At 37.4% G+C, this 24,070-nt stretch overlaps 1 protein-coding gene across 3 annotated transcripts in view; it reads left to right on the top strand.

Annotated features, from left to right (window-relative positions):
- Positions 1-3,536: 3,536 nt before the first annotated feature.
- LOC106869665 (uncharacterized) overlaps positions 3,537-24,070 on the top strand; it is a 31,762-nt gene continuing 11,228 nt past the window's right edge. The window contains exon 1 of one of the 3 annotated variants that reach the window (XM_014915495.3): positions 3,537-3,752. The gene's annotated coding sequence lies outside the window, so the exon portion shown is untranslated. Of the gene's footprint in view, positions 3,753-14,517; positions 14,883-15,287; positions 15,501-24,070 lie in introns of those variants that run through there. The other 2 variants (XM_014915505.3, XM_014915487.3) reach the window with 2 other exon arrangements.

Below are 24,070 nucleotides of genomic sequence, written 5' to 3'. Positions count from 1 at the left end.
GGTTTTATCTCGAACCTATTAGAGTGGATGTTTCCACTCACGATCAACGAACCAGAACTAACCAGCCAGAATATTCAGTACCAGGTAACACAGGTCCCAGCCAGCATCGACGCTCAACTACAGCTCTGCTCCTTGACCGCAACTTCCTGCGTATGGACATTCTATCTCCTTGTGGAATTTTAATACGAACTGGTTTTCTCCATCTCAGTGTTTTAAGACTTTTCACAGTCTGTTACAGACACTTTTACTTCTTCTGTGTTTTTTCTCACACACACACTAGTGCACTCATACATTTTCTTTCCTTTCAGTAAAAACAAACACTCAGACTTTCACATTCCGTGATTCCAGTTCCTGGACAGTAGTCATCACGATTTGTTTTCTCATTGTCTCATTTGTTTTTACTAGGTGGCATTTACTGCCCATATTGCATGTTTTTCTTTCATTCCTTCAATTTGTACATTGCATGCATGTATCACACGAGTGTACATTTCATTTCTTTCATTTTTCTTTGTGTGTGTTTGTGCTACATTTTGTGGATGGTTTTCAGTGGCCATCCTGCCTCAGGCGTTCCAACAGAATTTCATATTATCGTGCGTTCCGCACTGGCAAGGGAGCCCTGTAGTAACGCCGTGCGCAAGCGTAGTCTCACGCATGCGTGGAATTCAACAACCAAGCTTTCCCGCTTCATTCTGCCTCTTTCTTGCTGGCCAGCGATTGAGCAAGGACGTGTTTAGCTGTCTCTCTCCATCTTTCGAACTTACGCTAGACAGCTCGCTCACATCTACATACCAACGTCTCAACAAACAAGAGCTAAAGATATATATATTCCACCTTGAATACATGTTGTTTGTGTTGATAGTCTGGAGTTCAGCGTACCGTTAATTCTTAATATTATATGGGAAAGTCAGGTATACATCTAATGATGTATAACCCACTTTCCACAAAATATTAATTAATTTTACTCTTTTACTTGTTTCAGTCATTTGACTGCGGCCATGCTGGAGCACCGCCTTTAGTCGAGCAAATCGACCCCGGGACTTATTCTTTGTAAGCCTAGTACTTATTCTATCGGTCTCTTTTTGCCGAACCGCTAAGTTACGGGGACATAAACACACCGGCATCGGTTGTCAAGCAATGCTAGGAGAACAAACACAGACACACAAACACACACACATATATATATACACATATATACGACGGGCTTCTTTCAGTTTCCGTCTACTAAATCCACTCACAAGGTTTTGGTCGGCCCGAGGCTATAGTAGAAGACACTTGCCCAAGATGCCACGCAGTGGGACTGAACCCGGAACCATGTGGTTGGTAAGCAAGCTACTTACCACACAGCCACTCCTGTGGTAAAATATTAAAAATAAAAAAAATTTCCAATTACCTGTGGGGCATAGATTTTTCTGGAAAGTTTTAGTGGAGCCTGGGAGGAAAATAGCTTGTGAAACACTGATCTAAATGCTACACAGTATTTTGTCCAAGGTTTTAAGTCTTCTGCCATTTATCAACATTGATGAAGGAGAGTTATTGCTGTTTAGCCCCAGTCAAGCAGAGCTATGCTCAAAGGCATTCCAGCCGTGACTATACCGTCTTACTTGCATATACAGTGTATCTAGGACAACTTTATACAATGTCCTTTTTTTTTAAGGGAATATTTGGCTGCTATTAGTAGCTGGTAGAGCTTTCACAAAGAGCAGCGGTTTCCAACCTTTTCACTACCAAATATCTTTATATATATGAATTTTTCTTCGGATCCCAAGCTTTGGAAACTTTTCAAGATACCGATTTTACTAATAAGCTCATTTTTCTCAAGTTCACCTCTGTTTTGAAAGATACACGAAACTGAGTAATGATACGCTGCCGCCTTTTAAAATTCTGAACACAGCTCAAAAGTTTCTGTACTGTTTTTGCAGACTTCCTGTCAGAGCCGTCTTAACAGTATTATAGGCCCCGGGCAAAGCAATGCACTGTGACCTCTACCTACACAACCATAGTATACATAGATTAGCATTGCGCTTCTTGACACATGATGCTGCCAAATAACTGATAGCTTTGGTGGAAAGTTGATAGCTTTGACAGCATCCAGCCACCCACCCATTTTCTCCACCCACTATTCCTGTGAGGGTAGAAACCTTATGCACCTCTTCCGTCGGGTCCTATCAGATGCAACTGTCATTAAACTTTCCAGTTGGATTTCCAAGCGCGACCAACTGAGACTATGGATGTTATCCAACCGTCTCGTTCTTGGTCTGTCCCTAGGTCTCGCACTATTTGGATCTGCTTGAAGAATCTGTCTTGCAACATTCTAATCATACGTTCTTAGTACCGGAGCTGTGGCCTCTCAATGCGGAGAAATAGCGACACCATCTGGAGAGACTCATTGACTGCCAAACTTCGTACCTTGTTGAATAACGTTTCTCAGAGATTATTTAGAGGAATCCCATTTCTGCCACCTGTATTCGCGATCGTACTCTTTCAGTCATTACCAAACATTTATAACCGTAGGTGAGGTTAGCTACGAAAACCAAATCGAAGATAGCGAGTTGGTTTTAAAAAAATTTTTTTTTATCAATCTCTCTCCTTCTATTGATTGAATTCTGAAGCTGGTGCGTTATTGTGCTAGCACCTGCATCTAATTCAATATCCTGCTTCCAATCACTCGTGAACACGGTTCTATAATACTTAAATCTCTTCACTTAAGCAATTGCTTCAGTGATCTATTAATATGCAGAGCGTACTGGGGAGACTTTCTTAGGACCAATGTCTCGATCTTTGCATTACTAATTCTCATTCTTGTTTTACAGAACTCAGCAGCAGGTCCAACAGAAATACCAGTTTGGTGCCTGGAGTGAGTAAGACCTCGAAAAGCTGCAATATGAAAAGGGTTCGAAAGAATAACCATACAGCATCGTCCGACGCACAGATTAGCGAGGGTTGAATTCGGACCTTAGCTACAGAGGTCAGTTCGAAAAATGTATTGCAGTCTTCTCCCAATGCCAGTACAACCAACAATAAGTCCGCAACTTATTCTGGGAGGCGTGGAGTGGGAACACAAAGAATGCGTGTCCCAGCCCCACAAAGTGAGTTCAGGAAGGAACAACTGTTAGTGATTGAGATTTGGAATGTCACAACTCTTACGGGTAAAGAACGGGAACTAATGCAGAAAGCCAAACGCTACTGGTTAGATATAGTCAGTGTCTCCTCTAAAAGGTTCAGCGGTTTCAAGTACCGCAGATTTTGATGGAGGTTGCGAACTCCACTATGCAGGTGTGGTACCAACTATGTCTGCATAGCTAAGCACAAGCACTCGGCTGTCGGATTGTGTTATGGAGTGGATTTCAACTTAAGTTGAAAGAAGGCCCGCTGTGGTTGTTGCAGATATATACACCAAAATACAAATCCTTCCTTGACGAAGTTACTGCAGTTTTAGATGTAGTTAAGACCTAGCCATTTGTCCTACAAGGAGATTTTGATGCAGACGTTGGCAGTGATGATAAAATTAGTGTTGTCCACGCAGTACCTTGTAGTTATCTCCCTTATCTGTCCTCTACTCTGTTTGCTGAAGTTAAAAACACGTCGGACCTTATTTTAGGATATTATTAACTGAGACCCCAAGGGAACTTCATTAAATAATACTGCAAAAAAAACTACATAATCATCTTATATTGTCAGCTGAATTAAAATTAAGACTACTTTATCTGTTCACACGTCTTGAGCTCATATAAACCTTCGTTTATGTTCTCTCTGTAAGTATTTCGTTGTTTTGTTTACATTCTTGTTGACAAACATTTGCTATTTTTTCACTATACATAGTATCCGCCTTCCAGGCATTCAAATGTGAAGTTCTCTTCTGCCTTCTTAATGTTTCATTTGTTGAAAGTTCTCCATTTTGTGAAAACCATAACATACTTTTAGATATTTTCAAAAAGTATTTCCATGTTTTGCGCGTGTTAGAAAACACTGGAAATGTTTTGTGTGGGTGTGCCGTATAGCTGTGGTGGTGGGCGTACACAACACATTCTGTGTTTATTTACCTGGGTAACCAAGGGTATTTAAGTGGCGTTAAAAATAGATGTCCCATATTTCAAGGGTAGGAAGAGATTATCGACGGAGGAGAAAATATATAAGTAATTAAAATTTTTGGAAAAAAAAATTTAATCATAATTACTGTTGCCTGTAATACTCGCTACTTAAAAATAAAAGCAAAAAGTACCTTTCTCCTCGTGGCATGTGAATCGTTTTTCTGAAATTTCGCCGGCTTTTCAACACCTATTCTGTTCTCGTTCAATTTTCATCTTTTTTACTTATTCTCTTATATTTAAAAGGCATACTTACACAAAGTAACTTCCATAAAAATAGGTATCTATCAATAAAACTTTTTCCAAATACGCTTCAGTTGGTGTACATTCCGTTTATCTTGGAATTTGTTGTGAAAAAAAAAATTTTCCGAGTGGTGAGGAGAGAAGTTTCGGAAAATTCAAACGAGTCTGTTGTGTTTCCTTATAACTTTCAGAAAATGGGTATTTTTTTAATGAAATTTTCTACAAATACCTTTCAGAGTGTATAGATTACGAATATATCGGAATTTAATGTAAAAAAAATAAGAAGAAGAAAAGAAAAGTGATGAGCACGCACACATACATACTGATGCACATCGATTTTTTCCCGTAATTTCAAGTTTCAAATGACGTGTGCGAGTATGTATGTGTGCGAACCCACCAGTTTTTTTTTTTGAGGGGGGGGGTCTTCAGTCCATGTTAAATTTCAATATAATCGTCGTCTACACCATCTAAAAAGTATTTGTACAAAGTCATTTAAAAATACTCATTTATAGAAAGTTATGAAGAAACAAAGCCAACTCTTGTGAATTTTCCGAAACTCCTCTCCCCACATCGGAAATATTTTTTCGCCACAAATTCCAATATGATTGGAGTCTTCATCATCTGAAACGTATTTGTAGGAAATTTCATTAAAACATATCCATTTCTCTGGAAGTTATGAGGAAACAAAGTCAATGGGTAGATGCACTTGGGGCCAAACAACAGTAATAACTAATGGAGAATCCTTTATGTGGTCATTTGACTTTCTAGAAATAGCAGCCAAATCTCTTAAATCATAATTTACTGTCAACAAAAAAACAAAGGATTTTTTAGATACATGTTGTTTGAAAAAATAAATAAAAAGCAAGATGAGAAGGCGAGATTCGTTTTTATCAATCATAGAGATCAGCTTGATTAGATCTGACCTGCAGCTAAATGATATTGGACCCTTGAGTGTCTTTAGCAGACTTCACTCTGTTGCAAGCATTTGCCCACACACCTGCTTCCCTTTTTGTAGATATTACTTGATGATGTTCAACTGCATGAATCTCACCAGTCTTAGAGGGTCTGCAAGGGTCATGAGTACTGTCTGTTCTATCTGGACTCTTATAAAAATAAAAAGGTGATTGGCAGAATCAGTAGTGTCAGGCAAAACGGTTTGCACTATTTAATGACATTTCTTTGCATTCTTTGTTCAAATCCCAAGAGATTGACTTTGCTTCTCATTATTTAAGGACTAGTAAAATTTAGGATCTTTGCCCCCATCCCCAAATTTATGGTATTGCACTGAAGTTAGATATAACTATTTATGAGTATTAAAAGAGTTGACAGGAGCCCCATGAGGGTAGCTGATTTAATCAGGTCCATTGTTCTAGGAAAAAGAACATTTCACCATTGTAGCAATCTCATTCAATTAGGTGAAGCTTTTGATCTTTCTCTATGTTTTCCACCAGTTTTATTTGGACCAATGAGAAACCATTATACTATCGGTCATTTTGGTTATATGAACAAAATGCAAACCTGTCTCACATTCTTAGCTCTTTCATCAGCATCAGACATCCTTGCACAAGTTTTTTTCTTGTAGGTTTTTTTTATTTTACTTCAATAATGCAATTTGCTCGCTCTGAAAAGAAGCACCATGGTATTTCTACTCTCTTTCAGTTATATCAGTAGGAAGTACATTTTAACTGAACAAAACACTGAACAGCATTATCTCTTTCCAACTGGTCACATATATTAATGATACTATTTACATAACTCATGAATTATCCAATTTACTTGTACAAGCATGATAAACATATTTCTCTACAAGACGTTTATGTACAACCAAACTTTTATTGATGTTATATTTTGCGTATTATTTCTTTAAAGTGGAAATTAATTATTTCATACTTCTGTTTGTTCGTGTTGTTATTTGCTTCTCAGATCTTGTAGATGTAATGTTTAAATTCTCAACTACAACTATAATGTAATATATATTGATTTCTCATATTGAAACATTACACAAAGTTTGGCAGAGGATGTAGTTGATTAATCAATGCTAGTACTTGATAGGTACTTTATTTTATCAAACTCGGAGGGATAAAAAGCATAGTTTACCCTAGTGGGATTTGAACCCAGACAGAGACTATAATAATTCTACCCATCCACCCCCTTCTGTATGTGTGTGTGTGTGTATGTATCAGTGTAAACTGCTACAAAGGCAAAGGAGATACCTAAGAGCACAGCAGCTAAAGAGGAATCAAACCAGCTTCTGAAGGTCTGAATTGATCTAAGATAGAGTAGACCTAGATGAGATGCCTTTTGGCTTTGTGCCAGGAAGAGGCAACACAAATGCAATCTTCCCAGCAAGGCAACTGTAAGAGAAATACTTGGCTGAAAATAAACTGCTATATTGTGCACTCCTGAAGCTCTGAGACTATTTTTTTTTCAGGAGAGACATTTATTAATTTCAAAGAAGTGCAAAAACACTAATCTCCTTCAAAGTACTATCCTCTGACTTCAATGCACTTGTAGTGCTCCAGCAACTTTGTGAAGGCCCCAGGAAAGTCCTCCAAAGTGAAGGTGTCCAGGACCTTTGTCACAGCTGCCTTCATCTTCTCAATGTTTTCAAAATGGCTGCTCATGAGGTTCCCTTTCAGTTTGGGGAAGAATAACCTTAAGTCACAGGGAGCGTAGTTTGGACTGTAGGAAGGGTGAGGAACAGTTTTGATGCCCATATCTGTCAAATAGTTGGTTACCAGAATAGAATTGTGGATGGGAGCCAGGATGCTTCCATTGGGCACGTTGTCTCTTGGTCTCTGGATCATAACAGTTTATCTAACTCTTGTCACAGTCACCAGATGCTTAAGTACTCTTGGTTTGGAGGTAATGGACTCAACTATCTCCTAGTTCTCACCAATGCATCTTTCTTCTGTTTGTTACTGAGTGCCCTGGGAACAAACGTTGCACAAATTTTGTGCATGTTCAGATTTTCATGAATAAATCTGTGTAGAGTCGCCACATCAGACTTTATGCTTCTTGTTTTGATAGACAGTCTTCATCGAGAGAACTAAATAATATCAACCAGCTCTGAGGTTCTGATGCCTCACTCCCTCCCACACCTCTCATTGTCTCCTGCCTCTTCTCTGCTGTCTTTAAATCACTTGTGCCAGTAGAAAAAACAGATGCTTAGCTTATACAAGTCAATGCATGACCAGTCTGGATCATTTCATAAGTTTCTGTGGCATTTTTTTTACCCTGTTTATCACAAAATTTATTGCATAACAAGATTCCAAATTGCCTTCACATTCTGACTTCATTCTGCAAACCTATCAGCAGTGACAAGCAGTGTTTAATAGTATGTTTAAAGTGCTGTTACAGTCGTCTCCTTCAATCTGGAAAAAAAAAAAAAAATTGGTTGATCAGATTATTAAATGTATAGTATTGCTATACTATGATTAGAGTAATCTAGAACAATTATGATTACCTCTTCTAAAAAAAAAAGTCTCAAAATCTCTGGATGCACCTTGTATTGTTCATTTGGGGAAAGCAGAAAAAAAAAATGGTACCTTCAGCGAAATTTCCTTACTCAATACGTAGAAAAGGAGTAGTTATGAACCCCATATGCTGCAACCTATGTAATCTATAGTCACACAAGAGATGCAATGGAATCAGAAGTAAACTATCAGAGAAAGCAAGCTTCATATATGATAGATGCATTGGAGCTGGATGTCCACTGAACACACCAAAATAGAAATTCTTAAATACCTGAATCGCTCAGTAGAAGTAGTCAATAGCTTTCATTATTTAGATGTAATTAGCAGGGAGGTGAGTGCTCTGAAAGTATAGTAGCCAGGTTAAGAACAAGCTGGAAAACATTAAGTGAGTTTCTATTGCTCCTGGTGACAAAAGATTTTTCCTGCTGAGTAAAGGAGAGAGATTCTATGATGCTTGTGCTAGAACTGCGATGTTGCATGTTTATGAGACATGGGCCAGGAATATAGAGGTCAACTTGGACTTGAGAAAACTAGAAAGAAATACAGTGAGCATGCTCCATTGGGTGTGCAATGTGTGCAGGAATGACATAGTGCAAATGTGCTGAGAGAAAAACTGGGTATAAGAGGAATGACTGTTTGTATGACTCTTGTGTTAGAACAGCAATGCTGCATGGTAGTAAGACTTGGCCTTGAATGTAGAGGGCTTGACAAAACAGGAAAGAAATGAGACAAGCATACTTCATGGGACATGTAGTGTAAGTGCTTATGAACAACATAGTACAAATGTACTGAGAGAAAAACCTGGGCATAAGGAGAATCAGATGTGTTGTGCAAGAAAGAAAACTACTTTGGCATGAATATGTCATGTATATGGGTGAGGATAGCTATGTAAGTAAGTGCTAATCACATCATGTGAGTGGAGCCTGTGGAAGAAGGCAACTCAGGAAAACATGGGACAAAGTGGTGAAGACTGATCTCAGGACCTTGAACCTTTGGAGGAGATGACAAGGGACTGGATGATTGGGGATATGCGTTTGTGTGTCTCCTTGTCTTGAGATTACTCTTTCACTTGTTTCAGTCATTTGACTGCGGCCATGCTGGGGCACCACCTTTAGTCGAGCAAATCGACCCCAGGATTTATTCTTTGTAAGCCTAGTACCTATTCTATTGGTTTCTTTTGCCGAACCGCTAAGTTATGGGGACGTAAACACACCACCATCGGTTGTCAAGCGATGTTGGGGGACAAATACAGACACACACACACACACATATGTATGATGGGCTTCTTTCAGTTTCCATCTATCAAATCCACTCACGAGGCTTTGGTGGGCCCGAGGCTATAGTGGAAGACACTTGCCCAAGGTGCCATGCAGTGGAACTGAAACCAGAACCATGAGATTCGTAAGCAAGCTACTTACCAAACAGCCACTCCTGCACTAATTGTAAAGAAGTACCACTGCCATGCAAACTGGGTCGTTTGTTTACAATCTTCCATGTTGATATAACCAGCCAATTTTTTTGCTTGTGTTTGAAAAACTGGGGAAAATTACATTGTTTAGAAACAGATGAAGGTAGGGGACTGGAAGATCATATGGCCGTAGAAAATCTGCCTCAACAAATTTTGTTCGATCCATACAAGCATGCAGAAGTGGACATTAAGTCATGATGATGTTGACAATCAGCCCTACACACACATACACACAAGCATACAAGCACACTCAGATGTGAAGTTACATAAGTGACTCAAGGACCCAGAGTTTTATGAATTGTACTTATCTAACTAAATTGTAAGTCCACTTAAAAAATACTTTCTGTCTTCCTATATGTATGTATGTGTGTGTGTGTGTAAGATGATCTTAATATGTCTCCAAGCAGTGGAAATGGGTGAAACATCAAATATCTCATATTCACAGCTGTATATTTAAAGTAGTTGTGTTTTACAGATTTATTGATGCAATCTTAAACATGGTTGGTTTTCTTTTTTAAGGGTCATAAAATATTGATTTATGACACAGGCTCAGAGGAAGAATAGCTTATTATATTGACCCCCAGATATTCGTATTGAACAGTTTTACAGCTCCAGAAGGATAAAAAAGCACAGTTGGGCTTGGAGGGAATTGAACTCAGGAAAGAGATGTAACCAAATATTGTAAAAGCAACCCACCACTATTAAAATATTACAGTCCTAAACAGTTTCGCAACAGTTGTTAGCACTTTGGGATATTTATTCTGATGCGTTGTAGTGCACCTGAACACTATACAATGTTGTTGACACTCCGTCGCTTACGACGTCGAGGGTTCCAGTTGATTCAATCAATGGAACAGCCTGCTTGTGAAATTAACTTGCAAGTGGCTGAGCACTCCACAGACACGTGTGCCCTTAACGTAGTTCTTGGGGAGATTCAGCGTGACACAATGTGACAAGGCTGACCCTTTGAATTACAGGCACAACAGAAACAGGAAGTAAGAGTGAGAGAAAGTTATGGTGAAAGAGTACAGCAGGGTTCGCCACCATCCCCTGCCGGAGCCATGTGGAGCTTTAGGTGTTTTCGCTCAATAAACACTCACAACACCCGGTCTGGGAATCGAAACTGCGATCCTATGACCACGAGTCCGCTGCCCTAACCACTGGGCCATTACGCTTCCACTGTATACAATAAGTTCATTCTATTATCTTATATAATAAGTTCATTATTGTATTATTAGAAGAGGCAAAGTCATGAGGAAACAACCCATCTTTGGGCTAGAATTTAAAGTGTGTTGATGAATGACAAGTTGATGGCTTCCTATAGGACATGGTTTTAGTCTTTCATATATGTTCACACTGCACTATCTTAGGTGTAGGAACAGCACTCCAATAAAAGTCCAATATAAGCTTTGTAAGAGAGTCAACAACTGTTTGGAACTGAGGTATATTCTGACTTTGAAGAGGACTGCTTGACTTTACGATTGAGTTTTTACTATGTCGTTGTTGTCATTATCGTCATCATCATCATCATCACTACTACCACCACCACCATCATTATTATTATCATCATGATGGCATGGGTGAAGTATATGACCACTACTATGAGAGGAGTATCAGTAATTGTAAGTTATTTCTAGCAATGTTTACTTCTCTTCTTTTGTCCTCTAATCTCAAAATGCAGAAATTCAAAAGTTGATCTTTGGTTTTGTTTGCAGAAAAATCTCTTTAGCATTTGATCAGTCAATTTAAGATTAAAGTAACACAAAATCTTGCTACCCCACATACTCTTCCTATTAATGGTAAAAAAAAAAACTCTGCTTCAAGCCTACTGGCTGATGTGGCCAGAGCTTATCCAGAATTTCAAGGTGTATACTACTACTACTTCTACTACTACTGTCACAAACACTAGAAAAGGTGTGAGTCTCTATGTAGTTAATTTACTTGCTAGAATTTGTAGTCAAATTTCCTTCAGATTACACCTTTTGTCTTAACAGAAAGACACATTAGATATGATGTACTCCCAGATACACATTGTCAAAATAAAAATATAAAAAAAGACACAATGTTCGTATCTGGAACATCATCTGAATAAGAAAAAGTAATGCTTTTGTGGATTGCACATAGTCAAGTCATTTGACTACCTATGCTCCATGGGTCTGCTCCATTGGAATTGCTTGGGGCTAAAAAAAAAACAACAACTACAGCAACCAGAAAAGGTAACTCTGTTAATGAAGCAGACTAATGTTGTAGGTAGATTCCTTTGTTAGACAAAGGACTCTGCATACAACATTAGCCATTGTTTTGTGACCTGGCACATGTCTGTCTTCAGTTCATACTTCCAGTCCAGTTTTGGTTGATACAGACCATCTGTAATCTATCTTGATTATATCATTGTTTTCACAAAGTTAATAGATAACAGGGTTGGAATTTGTAACTGTAACCCAGAAGGACCATCGATTGTTTTATATGTATTTAGAAAATGTTTTAGTTGAATTTATCTGTTGTTGGCCCTCTTTGAATAGACCTGTGAGCAAAGGTGTTCTGACCTTGACACATCTACTCCATTTCCAACAAAAGTGTACCCCAGACTACATTAACCATGAGTTGCTTTTCTTTGATATGGCTTAAAGGAGATTTAACTGTTATTTATAGCAGGTCAAGCAGTCGCATAAAGACTTCTTTGTTGGCTCACTAAATGTGTCGATTGAATATGGAAGCAGACTTATGGTCACCAGCATTTCAGTTATAACCATCCTTTTTTTATATGTAGAGACTACAGAGCTCTACATTATTTGATGTATCTTTTTGTTTTTCAATTTTAAAGCTAAATTTAAGGGAGATTTAGTTGCTATCTCTTGCAGTTTAAGCAACAAAGTAGAGGTTCCATTGTTGACATATGAAAGCTTGATCTATCAACTATGTCCATATTATACATCAGTGGTTCTCAACCAGTTTTTACCTATGGACCCCTTTGAATCCCATTTTATTCAGGTGGACCCTCACAGCCATTGGATGTTTAAAGAATCTTGTTATATTTTTATGATTAAATATTATTAGGAATTGCATAAAATAAATTGTTAAATTATTTTGTGTATTGTAGAAGTACAACCAATTTATTGCACATAAATTTTGAACAACAGTCTTATACGGACCCCAAGGCTCATATGGATCCTTGGTGGAGAACCACTGCTATACATGAAGAAATATTCATTAGTTCAGCCAGATTCAAAAACATAAGTTCCCTATTTATATTTTCTATTAACAAGCTGGAGTTCTTTTAATAATTTTTATTTTAATTCTTCATTTCTTTATTTGCTATTATTGTTTATCCCCAAGTTGGTTCTGACTGTGCAAACCTAAACAAAGATGTTAAAACCGTGCCCATCCCATTTTTATTTCAGAAATATTGGACTCTACACAATATTATCAGAGGTGATCTTTTTGAAAAATGATAGGGAATAAGTTTGAAAGAGATTTGATTGCCATTTCTAGCAGGTTGCATAACCACATAGAAGTTCCCTTGTTGTTTAACCCAGGGTCAATTCTGGTTGAGCAGACCTATGATCAAAGATATTGCAACTGTGATCCTTATTCCTCTGTGTATTACAGTCTATGGAATCAAATATTTTGCAGTTTTGTAAAACATTCAGCATTGCTATATATATAATCCAAGAAAGTTAGAGGTTGTGAATCCAACCCACTAAGGGATAATATCTATTCAATATACTGCCGGAAGGATACCCAATTACTATTACACTAGTGTTTTTACCAAGTGCAATAAATGGGTCCGGGTAAAAGGAAATTTTACCCTTAATTTATATAGCAATAAGAAAATGGAGGGGAATATGTGGTACTCATCAACTTCAGATATCCCCTCCATTTTCTTATTGCTCTATATATATATATATATATATATATATATATATATATATATGTATAAGGATTGTTCAGTGATGGTCTAAAGCAGCAGGATGTGGATTTGTAATGAAGACAAGAATTATAATGTTGGTGTGGCATGAAATGAAGTAGAGTGACATTTTGCATAGAGCCATTTATTGGAGAAGGTAATGGGGATTACAAGAACTTGACCATGTTGCAAAATATGGACAGTTTGTGTGTCTAGAATAACATAGTGTGTGTGTGTGTGTGTGTGTGTGGTTATTCACACCACACTTTGAATTGTTTGAAATACATACCACTGAAAGAATGTGTGTTGGTATATGTTTGTGTGTTTGTTGTTATTTACATTGTACATCATAGTTGAATTGCTTAAAACACATACCATTACAAGAATGTGTGTGTGTGTGATTATTCACATTATACTTCACAGTAAAATGCTGCAAGAATGTGTATGTGTGTGTGTGTGTGTGTGTTCAGGCACCACCAAGATTCAAGGGAAACCTATTTAGTAATATTGAGTCAGTCGGCTAAAGACTCTTATTTTTTCCACCACTCCTTCTTTTACAAAGAGGGGGCATTGTGCCAAGTGAAAAGAGAGAATCAATACTGCAGTGTGAGAATAGCAAGCAGTGAAGTTCCCCCACACCAGTTAACTGAGTCCACGACCCACTTTTCATTCTCATATGAAGCCATTTCACTCCACTTCATGATTGCCCTTGAGAAAGGGACACACGTCACACACTCCCATTACCTCCCCCTATCACTCCCTCTCCTATTTCTCTCTCTCTCAATAAATCCGGGGTTTTGTGCCGTCTGTGTAAGCGATCGATATTATTGCTGTGTTAAAGGCAAGCTGGTCTAAATGTTTATAACACTATACACTTTGATGTCTGACGCACACTCACACGCAGGCACACATGTGTGAGCATGCACACACGCACGCACTTCTATATTCAAATCCCGCCGGGGTCAGCTCTGCCTTTGAATCCTGTGTAGTCGATAAATAAATATTATTATTAATCTAATGTGGTCGATTCAATTGACTGTATGTACTCTCCATCACTTGCAAAATTTGGCCCTATGCCGAACAACAACAGAAACAACAATAAATCAATATCGTTACTTTAATCCTCTGGTGCGTGCAGTGATGTGGCAGTAATCGATTCTGTGTTCGGATTCCGATTCGAAGTTTCAATGCCTTCGATTCGGTTATGCTACTAATAATCTCGGAAAAGGCAGGAGCATTATAAAATCTATCTGTCTGTCCCGTAAAAATAACATAAACTACATATTTAATAAACCTTTATATTTAAATAAAATGAAAATATATAAAGTTATCTCCCTTGAATTTCAACTCCGTTTAGAATCAATAAGTCCACTTTGGAAATAGTTACTCCTCTTACAGTCACACGCCAATTCATATATTCTGTGTACAGTCACTCATTTACTTTCTTCTCTCCACGTTTCTGTATTTTGTTTTCTAAATTATTCTGTTGGCTGTAACTTTACTGACGGCGAAGTCGACAACGTTATTGATCTCCCATTACGGTGATTGGTTTCGATTAATTTTTTTTTTTTTTTTTTTTTTTTACTAAACGATTATATATAGTCATGTGTGGGTTCAAATCCTAGCAACATCATTGTAATCTGCCAGATATTTTATCGATCATATTGGGAAAAAAATGAAGAAACATAACCAAAGACATGAAGGTATATTTTGAAATTTACTAATTTCCCCCTCTTTTTATGCATATATATTTACTTATAGTAGATTCCAGTCAAGTTTAATTTACGCGCACGCGAACACAAATGTATATATGAATGAATGAGAAGTGCAATATTTGTTTATTGATTTTTTTTTTTCATAATTTATTCTAAAGCAAAAATCCAGGGGTCGATAAGACAAGCACCAATATTGCACTGGGGTTGGTTGATTCAATCGACTCGGTATTCCTCTCCACCTTACGAAAATTGGCCTAGTGCCTAAGAAAGAAATTACATGTCTGTGTGTCTGTGACTCATGTCTTTGTTCTGATCTCTGTGTGCTGTTGTTGTTGTTGTTGCTGCTGCTGATGGTGCTGCTGTAGTTATCTCCCCTGTCTGTCCTCCGTGTTTGTTGAAGTTAGAAACATCTCGGCCTTTAAATAATGGCTCGACATTCTCAGAGATCCCAAGGGAACTTTATTCAAATTACAAATGTACAAAGCTACTTTATTCTCTTATATGTCGGCTGAATTTTAAAAAAGCACAATACCAAAACCAAAAGAAAAACAGCTTCATCTATTCACGCCTCTTTATCTCACTTCAGCATCCATTCATGTTCTTTCTGTAAGTATTTCATTGTTTTATTTACATGACACATTCTCTCTCTCTCTCTCTCTTTCCCACTCCCCCTCTCTCTTTCTCCCGCTCTCTGTCTTTCTCTCTTTTTTCTTCTCTCTCTCTCATCAAGCCCGGTGTCTACCTTTTGTTCGTTCAAATGTCAGATTTTTTCTCACCCTTAACACTGTTATTTTGTGTCATTATCACCATCGGATTTTTTATTATTTCGTTAAACCAATGTGGAAGCCCTTACTAACCTCGGGCTTTCTCGCGCACTAATAATGTAAGGGATTTCTTATTAAATCTAATGACTTCTACAGGAGAGGTCTATGATATCTGTAACTCTGTCGATTTGGGACAAGCGTAAAAATGTCCACAGATCGGTTGGTCAACGAAGATATTAATCGTAATAGTGGTACTGGTGCGGACACAGTAATTATGTAGAAACTGGGGTAGTGAGAGAAATATAAAGGGAAAATATGAGTAAAGCAAAAAAAAAAACACGTTTTTTTTTTTTTTAGTTTAAGACAAGGTCATTTTTCTGAGGTTGGAGGTGTTGAGTCAGTTGTTTCGACCTTATATTTTATAGACCTCTCGCTTTCTTTTTTTCTAATTTCCGACAGAAGTCGATCTTGGCTGAATTTGAACTTAAAACCGCGAAGCTAGATAGAAATACTATAAACAATTCTAAGAGGCGATTTACTATCTCAGATATTTTCAATAATGATTTTTTAAATTTTGACCGGGGGACAAAGAAAGGGAAAATATGTGATTGCATGCATCTTTGTTTTTGAAATTTGTGTCGTTGTTGTTGTTATTATTATTATTATTATTATTATTGTTATTGATAATAATAAACTCCCTTGTAATTGCTAGAATTATTATTAAATTATTTAACACAAACAAGAAAAAATCTTATATTTGTCCAGATGCATCTAAATTTCAGAAACATTTCATTTCAGATTGTACCCACCCACCTGAAATTAGTTTTCTTTTTTTATATCACCGGGTCAATATTTCGCGGCTTCCGACTTAAGGCTTGCCAAACCTTCTGCTAGAGATTTTGTTTTTGAAAGAGAACAATAATCGGTTTTTATGCTATGTATTTATTGATTGATTCAGTCGCATCAGATCACACAACATAGCCAAAATGGCTGCATAATAGCCGGGTTATGTTACCCATATCGATTCTGTCTTGGATAATGATGCCTATTGATTTCTACCACTTAAAAATCTGTTTTATTCGAACAGATATATATATATATATATGGTTTAAACTCAGGTGGTTATTACATTCCTCTGTAGCTTTGGCCGCATATTGGTGAAAGTGTTCCTTTATTTGGTTATACAAACGCGCACACACACAATAGCCAATTCCTCATGGGGCCGTCTGTTTATTAGCCCCAGGTCAGCCTTGATTCAACAAACTTCTGAGCAGAAGTATTCTGGCCAATACCACCGGATCTATATTACAGCTATGATGTATCTAGTATCACGTTATCCAATATAGATAGATATCTTGGTTTTTAAGACGGTATGACGTTATTTATGGGAAATTTGGCTTCTGTTTGTAGAAGGCCGGCCGACCAGGTAGAGACTGCCGTATATGCTGGAGGATCTTAGATCTATAGAGTAGAGCAAAGATAAAATTACCCTGAAGACAAGGAATAGATCTACAGTTTAAACTGGTGAGCTGGTCACGCATATATTTCTGAGTTGCATTTATTTGGCAAATGCCTTGATCTAGGACCAAATATTGAAAATGAAATATCAAAATAGTGTCGTTTTAGCTGTTTGTGTGTATGGATATATGTGTATAGATGTATGTGTGTATGTCTTCTATGAAAACGTGTTCGCCCATGGGAAACAGGTAAGAACTGGCAACAAGAAGAGAATTGGGCTGTAGAAATTATACCTCAATGAATTCTATCTGACCCATGCAAGCACAGAAAAGTGAGCATTAAAAAATATAATGACATATGTATGTTTGTGTGTGTGTGTTTTAAATATAATGATATATGTGTGTTACATCTCTCTCTCTCTCTCTCTCTATCTCTGTCTCTATCTATCTATAGATAGATAGATAGATACACACATATATCAATGTGTGTGTGTGTATATACAATGTGTATGCATATATATATATATATATATATATATATATATATATATATATATATATGTATATATGTATGTATGTATATTTAATGATTTTTGTTTGCTACAGTGGTGTTTGATGAGAAGGGCATTACAAGGACAGGTTATGATTTGTGGGAGTGGGGTACATGAAAAAGATGTGGGGGAGAGTTGGAATAAAAAGTATATATAGTGTACAAAATGTGAACACACGTATGATGCAGTCCTCCTGATACAGAAGACCCTCCAGCTATGGTCAGTCAAGGAACCATCCAGATCCACAGTCAAACTGACCACTAAGACCTCAAACCATAACTAAAATGTTGTTCTCCAATCTATAGGTACATACTTAGAGAATAGTTCCATTCACATTGATTGTGCTTACTTCAGTCACCTGTCTTTTAACCAAGTGAAATGTGGAAAAGTCAATGAAAGCATTTGTCCTCAGTCCTCTCTTTATCCACCACACAACCTCTTTCACCATTAGACAGAGGGAACACTGCTTGCTTTGTCTTATAAAAAAAGCAGGTGGTGTGGCAATCCTCATGACAGACTTAGCCAGTAGCCGGATTTGTTCTATATGCAATGACAGCTGTTTGACATAACTCCACATACATTAATATATATGTGTGTATACTTATGTATATATATGTTTGTGTGTGTTCCCGAGCGTCCAATAACACTATCCGTATCACGTCCTCACTTTTTTTGTTATTGTTTGTTGTGTTTTTTTGAAACTATATATATATAATTCGTGTGTGTGTGCATATAAATTTATGTATAACATCAAATGCTTAAAGCTAATTTAATTAGTGATCTGACGGTTGCAGGTTCAAACTCCCTCTGCAGTCGTACATTCTCTTTTAGGTGCGGGCACGACTGTATGGTTAATAAACACACTTTGCAACCACATGGTCTCAGGTTCAGTCCCACTGCACAGCACTATGGGCAAGTGTCTTCTACTATAGCTCTGGGCTGACCAATGCCTTAAACTAATTTAGCCGACAGAAACTGTGTGGAAACCTGTGTGTGTGTTTCTTTGTGACTGTATTTGTTTCTGCTACTGCTTGGCAACCAGTGTTGGTTTATTTATGTTCCCATAACTTAGTGCTACTGTAGAAAAGAGTGATAGAATAAGTACCTTACCTAAAAATAAGTAAAATTCTTCAAGGCAGCCCAAGCACGACTGCTCTGCAGTTCAATATATATACATATATATATATATATATATATATATATATATATATATATGTACAAAATTTGTGTGTGTGTGCATATATATATGTACTATTCCATTATTGGTGAGATCAAAAAGAACTATCATTTAATATGCCCAAGATTTAAATTCAAGCATATATATTGACCGAGACCTTTGGAAATGTGCTGTGCGTGAGAAGACCTGGCAAGCCAAGTGAGATCGTTGCCAGTGCCCCTGGACTGGCTCTTGTGCGGGTGGCACATAAGATGCACCATTTCGAGCGTGGCCGTTGCCAGTATCGCCTGACTGGCCTTCGTGCAGGTGACACGTAAAAGCACCTACTACACTCTCTGAGTGGTTGGCGTTAGGAAGGGCATCCAGCTGTAGAAACTCTGCCAAATTTAGATTGGAGCCTGGTGTTGCCATCCGGTTTCACCAGTCCTCAGTCAAATCGTCCAACCCATGCTAGCATGGAAAGCGGACGTTAAACGATGATGATGATGATATTCCTGTATATTTATGCATGTATGTATATATATTTATATATATGTGTATATTTGTCTCTCTCCATATATGTGTGTGTGTGAATGGTTGTATACATTCATGTGTCCATGTGCTTATATACATATATATATATATATATATAAATGTAAACACTTTCCCAAATAAAATTGCACTTCATATTTTGAGCTCTGATGAAGCTAATAGGTGATACATTACATCTTGTAGCAGAAACAGCTGTAAGCTAATGAAGTTCTTATTCCCTTGTCATTTTAATTTCTTATGTATGTGTGTGTGTGTATATATATATATATATATATATATATATATATATATATATTCAATACCATTGTTTTAACATTCACCTTTCCATGCTCTCATGTGTCATAATTTGATGAAGAAGATTTTCTATGGCTGTTTCCAAATAAAGTAATATTTCTCCAAAACCAGACATGTTTCCACAGATGACTGAAAATGAAGGACACCTCTTGAATAAGGTTAGAATTCATTCACAGCTAACATGTTAGGTCAAAGGAAGGAGAGAAACACACACACACACACACACACCTATAAATATGACAAGCTTCTTTCAGTTTCTGTTTATCAGATCTACCCATAAGGCTTTGCTGGACCCAGGATTATATCCTGGGAAAGTCACTTTCCCATGCCACCTTAGGAAAGTCACTTTCTCAAGGTGCCATTCAGTGGGAATGAACCTGAAAGCATGTGGCTGAGAGGCAAACCTCTTACCACATGGCCATGACTGTCTGTTTGTTTGTATATCTGTATATATATGTGTGTGTGTGTGTAGAGATATCTGTAGGCACACACATACCAGTATGGAAGATGGACACACACACACACACACATATATATATATATATATATATATATATATATATATATATATATATATATATATATATATGTATGCATAAGTATTTATGAGTGTATGTATACGCATATATATTCATGTTTCTACATGTTTGCATTTGTGTGCAGTTTTTTTTGTTTTTGTTTTTGTTTTTTTTTTGAAATTGTAATTGAGATTTCTGTCTTTCATCTTGAGTTTCATATTCTGCAATCTTCAGGCAGTTCTGAGGCTTACTTTCAGTTATTTAGTTTCAGTGAAAAAAAAATGAAAACATATCCTCTACAACTCTTATATGTATTGAGCACTCTTGGTCATTCATCTTGCATAAACTAATGTATGTGTGTGTGTGTGTGTATATATATATATATATATATATATATATATATATATAAACCAAGTGAAATCGTAGTCATGGCTGATGCCAGTGCTGTCTGACTGGCACCCATGTCAGTGGCCCATAAAAAGCACCACTTGAGTGTTGGGCCTCATGGAGGCAGTGACAGGTGGCAAAAACCCTCCATGATATACCATGCTTGCGTTGACCTGTCAAACCAAGTGAGACTGTAGTCGTGACTGATGCTGGTGTCAGGTTAATAGCACCTGTGCTGGCGGCACATAAAAAACGCCCTCTACCCCCTTGGAATGGTTGGTGTTAGGAAGGGCATCTAGCCATAGAAACCGTGCCAAATCAGATTGGAATCTGGTGCCCCCTCCCTGGCTTACTAGTTTTCTGTCAAACCGTCCAACCCATGCCAGCATGGAAAGCAGACGTTAAATGATGATGATATACATACATATACACACACAAACATGCACCACATACACTACTCGTATATATATATATATATATATATATACACACACACACACACAATCATTATCATCATTTCTACAGGTATTTTCCGTGCTAGCATGCATGAAATAGGTCATTTAGAATGCCATGTGTATTCTCATATGTTTGAAGTGAAACTAAGTAGGACTTGTGTTATAGTTCTCATATCATTTGACTGAAATCCATAGTCAGGTATGTCACAGGGCATAGAAAACAAAAGAGGGGAGATTGTTTGTAATATATTTAATTACATCATCTTGCACCTGTTTCATTAACAAAGAACGATTATCAGTTATATAATATCAATTATATGTTTGATTTGCAAATGTTGTCAAATCTTCAGAATCAGGTAATTCTCATTCATTATGTTGCTGGCCAGTGTTGCCATCTCTGGGTAAGCAAACAACTTTATTTGCTTAATCCAGTGATGGTAACACTGTCACTAATCCAGCAATATTACAAATGAGAATTATACATTTCTGAAGAGATGACAATGCAAATTCATTATATTGTTTACATTAGATAACTAATCATTCTTTGTTAGTGAAATCCATGTAAGATGGTGTAACTAGATATTTTATACACAACCTCTCCTGTTTTGTTTTATTTTACATGTGGCTGTGTGGTAAGTAGTTTGCTTACCAACCACATGGTTCCGGGTTCAGTCCCACTGCGTGGCACCTTGAGCAAATGTCTTCTACTATAGCCTAAGGCCAACCAAAGCCTTGTGAGTGGATTTGGTAGGTGGAAACTGAAAGTTGACCTCAGCAGAATTTGAACTCAGAACATGAAGACAGACTTAATGTCGCTAAGTATTTTGCCTGGTGTGCTAATGATTCTGCCAGTTTGTTGCCTTTGTCTTTGTGAATATTGACAATTTACATTGATCTCCGGATACAGATGATGATATCACCATTTGTGGCTGGGGTGCCACCTGTTAACAAATCTGTAGCTCTGTAATTTTAAATTCCTCTGGAATGAAAAAAATTCTTTCATTAAAAAAAAAACATATAATGGTTGATGACAGAAAAACAGTATCTAGCTGTAAAAATCCTTCCTTAAGTAGCTCCTCCAGATAATCCCTGTTTGTGTCAAAAAAGTAACATTAAATACATTGAATAGAACCAATATATATATATATATATATATATATGTGGCGTTAGGAAGGGCATCCAGCTGTAGAAACTCTGCCAAATTAGATTGGAGCCTGGTGTTGCCATCCGGCTTCACCAGTCCTCAGTCAAATCGTCCAACCCATGCTAGCATGGAAAGCGGACGTTAAACGACGATGATGATGATGATGTGTGTGTGTGTGTGTGTGTCTGTATGTACATTCAATGTGTGTGTATTTATAATATGTGCAATGAGCCTCATTAAGCAGCAGGATGGGCATCCAATTGTCATTGGTTACGTATTGATGGTGGTTAATATTTTATTTTCAGACAATATTAGAAATATAAACACCATACACAAACAAAACTACATAAAACACTATAATCTTCATATAAATATATATTTTATAAAATCGACATCACAATGTATGAAAATCATAAAGTTAATACCACACATTGTTAATTTCATTTCCATGTATTAGATGATAGATGAGTTTGTTGTGATGGAAATGCAAGTATAGATGGTAATTTGTCATTTTGTATTAGTAGTGCTGATACCACACTGGTCCTTGTCTCCCTTTTACAGAAGGTTGATGTGACTTGAGAGGGGGCTGAGTCAACAGCAGGTGTCATTGTTATCAGCAGGTTTTGCAGCTACTGCGGAGATGGCATGAATTGGCTTCAAGTAGTCAAGTTTTGGTTGTTTTTATTTTCATTTAGCTTATAAGCCATGATACAAAATACAAGGTTGTAAGGTACTTAGTCATTGAAATACTGCTGAAAATTTTATAGAATACTTGTATGTATACTATATATCTTTTTGAATGTGTATCCGTCGCTCCTTTGATTGGCCTGTTAGCTTTTGTTTGAGCTTAGATGTCCAACAGGACTATTGTTTATGAATCATCATCATCGTCATTTAACGTCTGTTGTCCATGCTAGCATGGGTTCGACGGTTTGACTGGACTGGCATGCTGGAAGGCTGTTCCAGGCTTCCATCTGATTTCGCATGGTTTCCTATGGCTGGATGCCCTTCCTAACGCCAACCACTCTGAGAGCGTAATGGGTGTGTTTTCGTGCCACTGGCACGACACCGGTATCTGTCACGACTGCGATTTTGCTCGGCTTGATGGGTCTTCTACTCAAGCACAACATAATGCCAAAGGTCTTGGTTATTGCCTCCGTGAGGCCAAAATACTCGAAAGGAACTTGACCAAGCATGCAAATATATTTTGGTTACACACAAGGCGTTAAAACAGATAAGTAAACCCTTCACTGTTCGATGTATGAGTGAAAATATGCCTTTCCGTTAGACAAAGCCTGTTTGTATGATTTACAATGAATGGAGTAGCTTCTTATTTTTGACTAGCATCAGTGGATTTTATTCAACCTTTTATCATTATTGGGAATTAATACATTTCTATCCCTTTAATGCATTTCCTCTTTCAGATTTTAAAGTTTTGTATAGACGTTTGTAACAATGCCAGGCTTAGGCTATGACTTTCATTGAAGAACGAGACATGTAATGGTGACAGTCAATGTTCTCATTGAATAAAGGAAGCTGTGTTTCCTTGGTTGATACTATCTGTCAATTACTGTTCTTCACAGAAGTGTCACCAGTTTTCTAAGGCGGTGGCTGGCAGAAATGTTAGCATGCCGGGCGAAATGCTTAGCGGTATTTCGTCTGCCGTTATGTTCTGAGTTCAAATTCCGCCGAGGTCGACTTTGCCTTTCATCCTTTCGGGGTCAATAAATTAAGTACCAGTTATGCTCTGGGGTCGATGTAATCGACTTAATCCCTCTGTCTGTCCTTGTTTGTCCCCTCTATTTTTAGCCCCTTGTGGGCAATAAAGAAATAAGAAGTGTCACCAGTTCTCAGGAACACAGCTGGAGTTGAACTCATGATGCACAGAACCAGAAATA

Source organism: Octopus bimaculoides, chromosome 9 (assembly GCF_046866305.1).
Source record: "Octopus bimaculoides isolate indiv1 chromosome 9, ASM4686630v1, whole genome shotgun sequence".
NCBI lineage: Eukaryota > Metazoa > Mollusca > Cephalopoda > Octopoda > Octopodidae > Octopus > Octopus bimaculoides.
The sequence above is the reverse complement of the archived record's forward strand: the minus strand, read 5'-3'. Positions and strand labels throughout refer to the sequence as shown.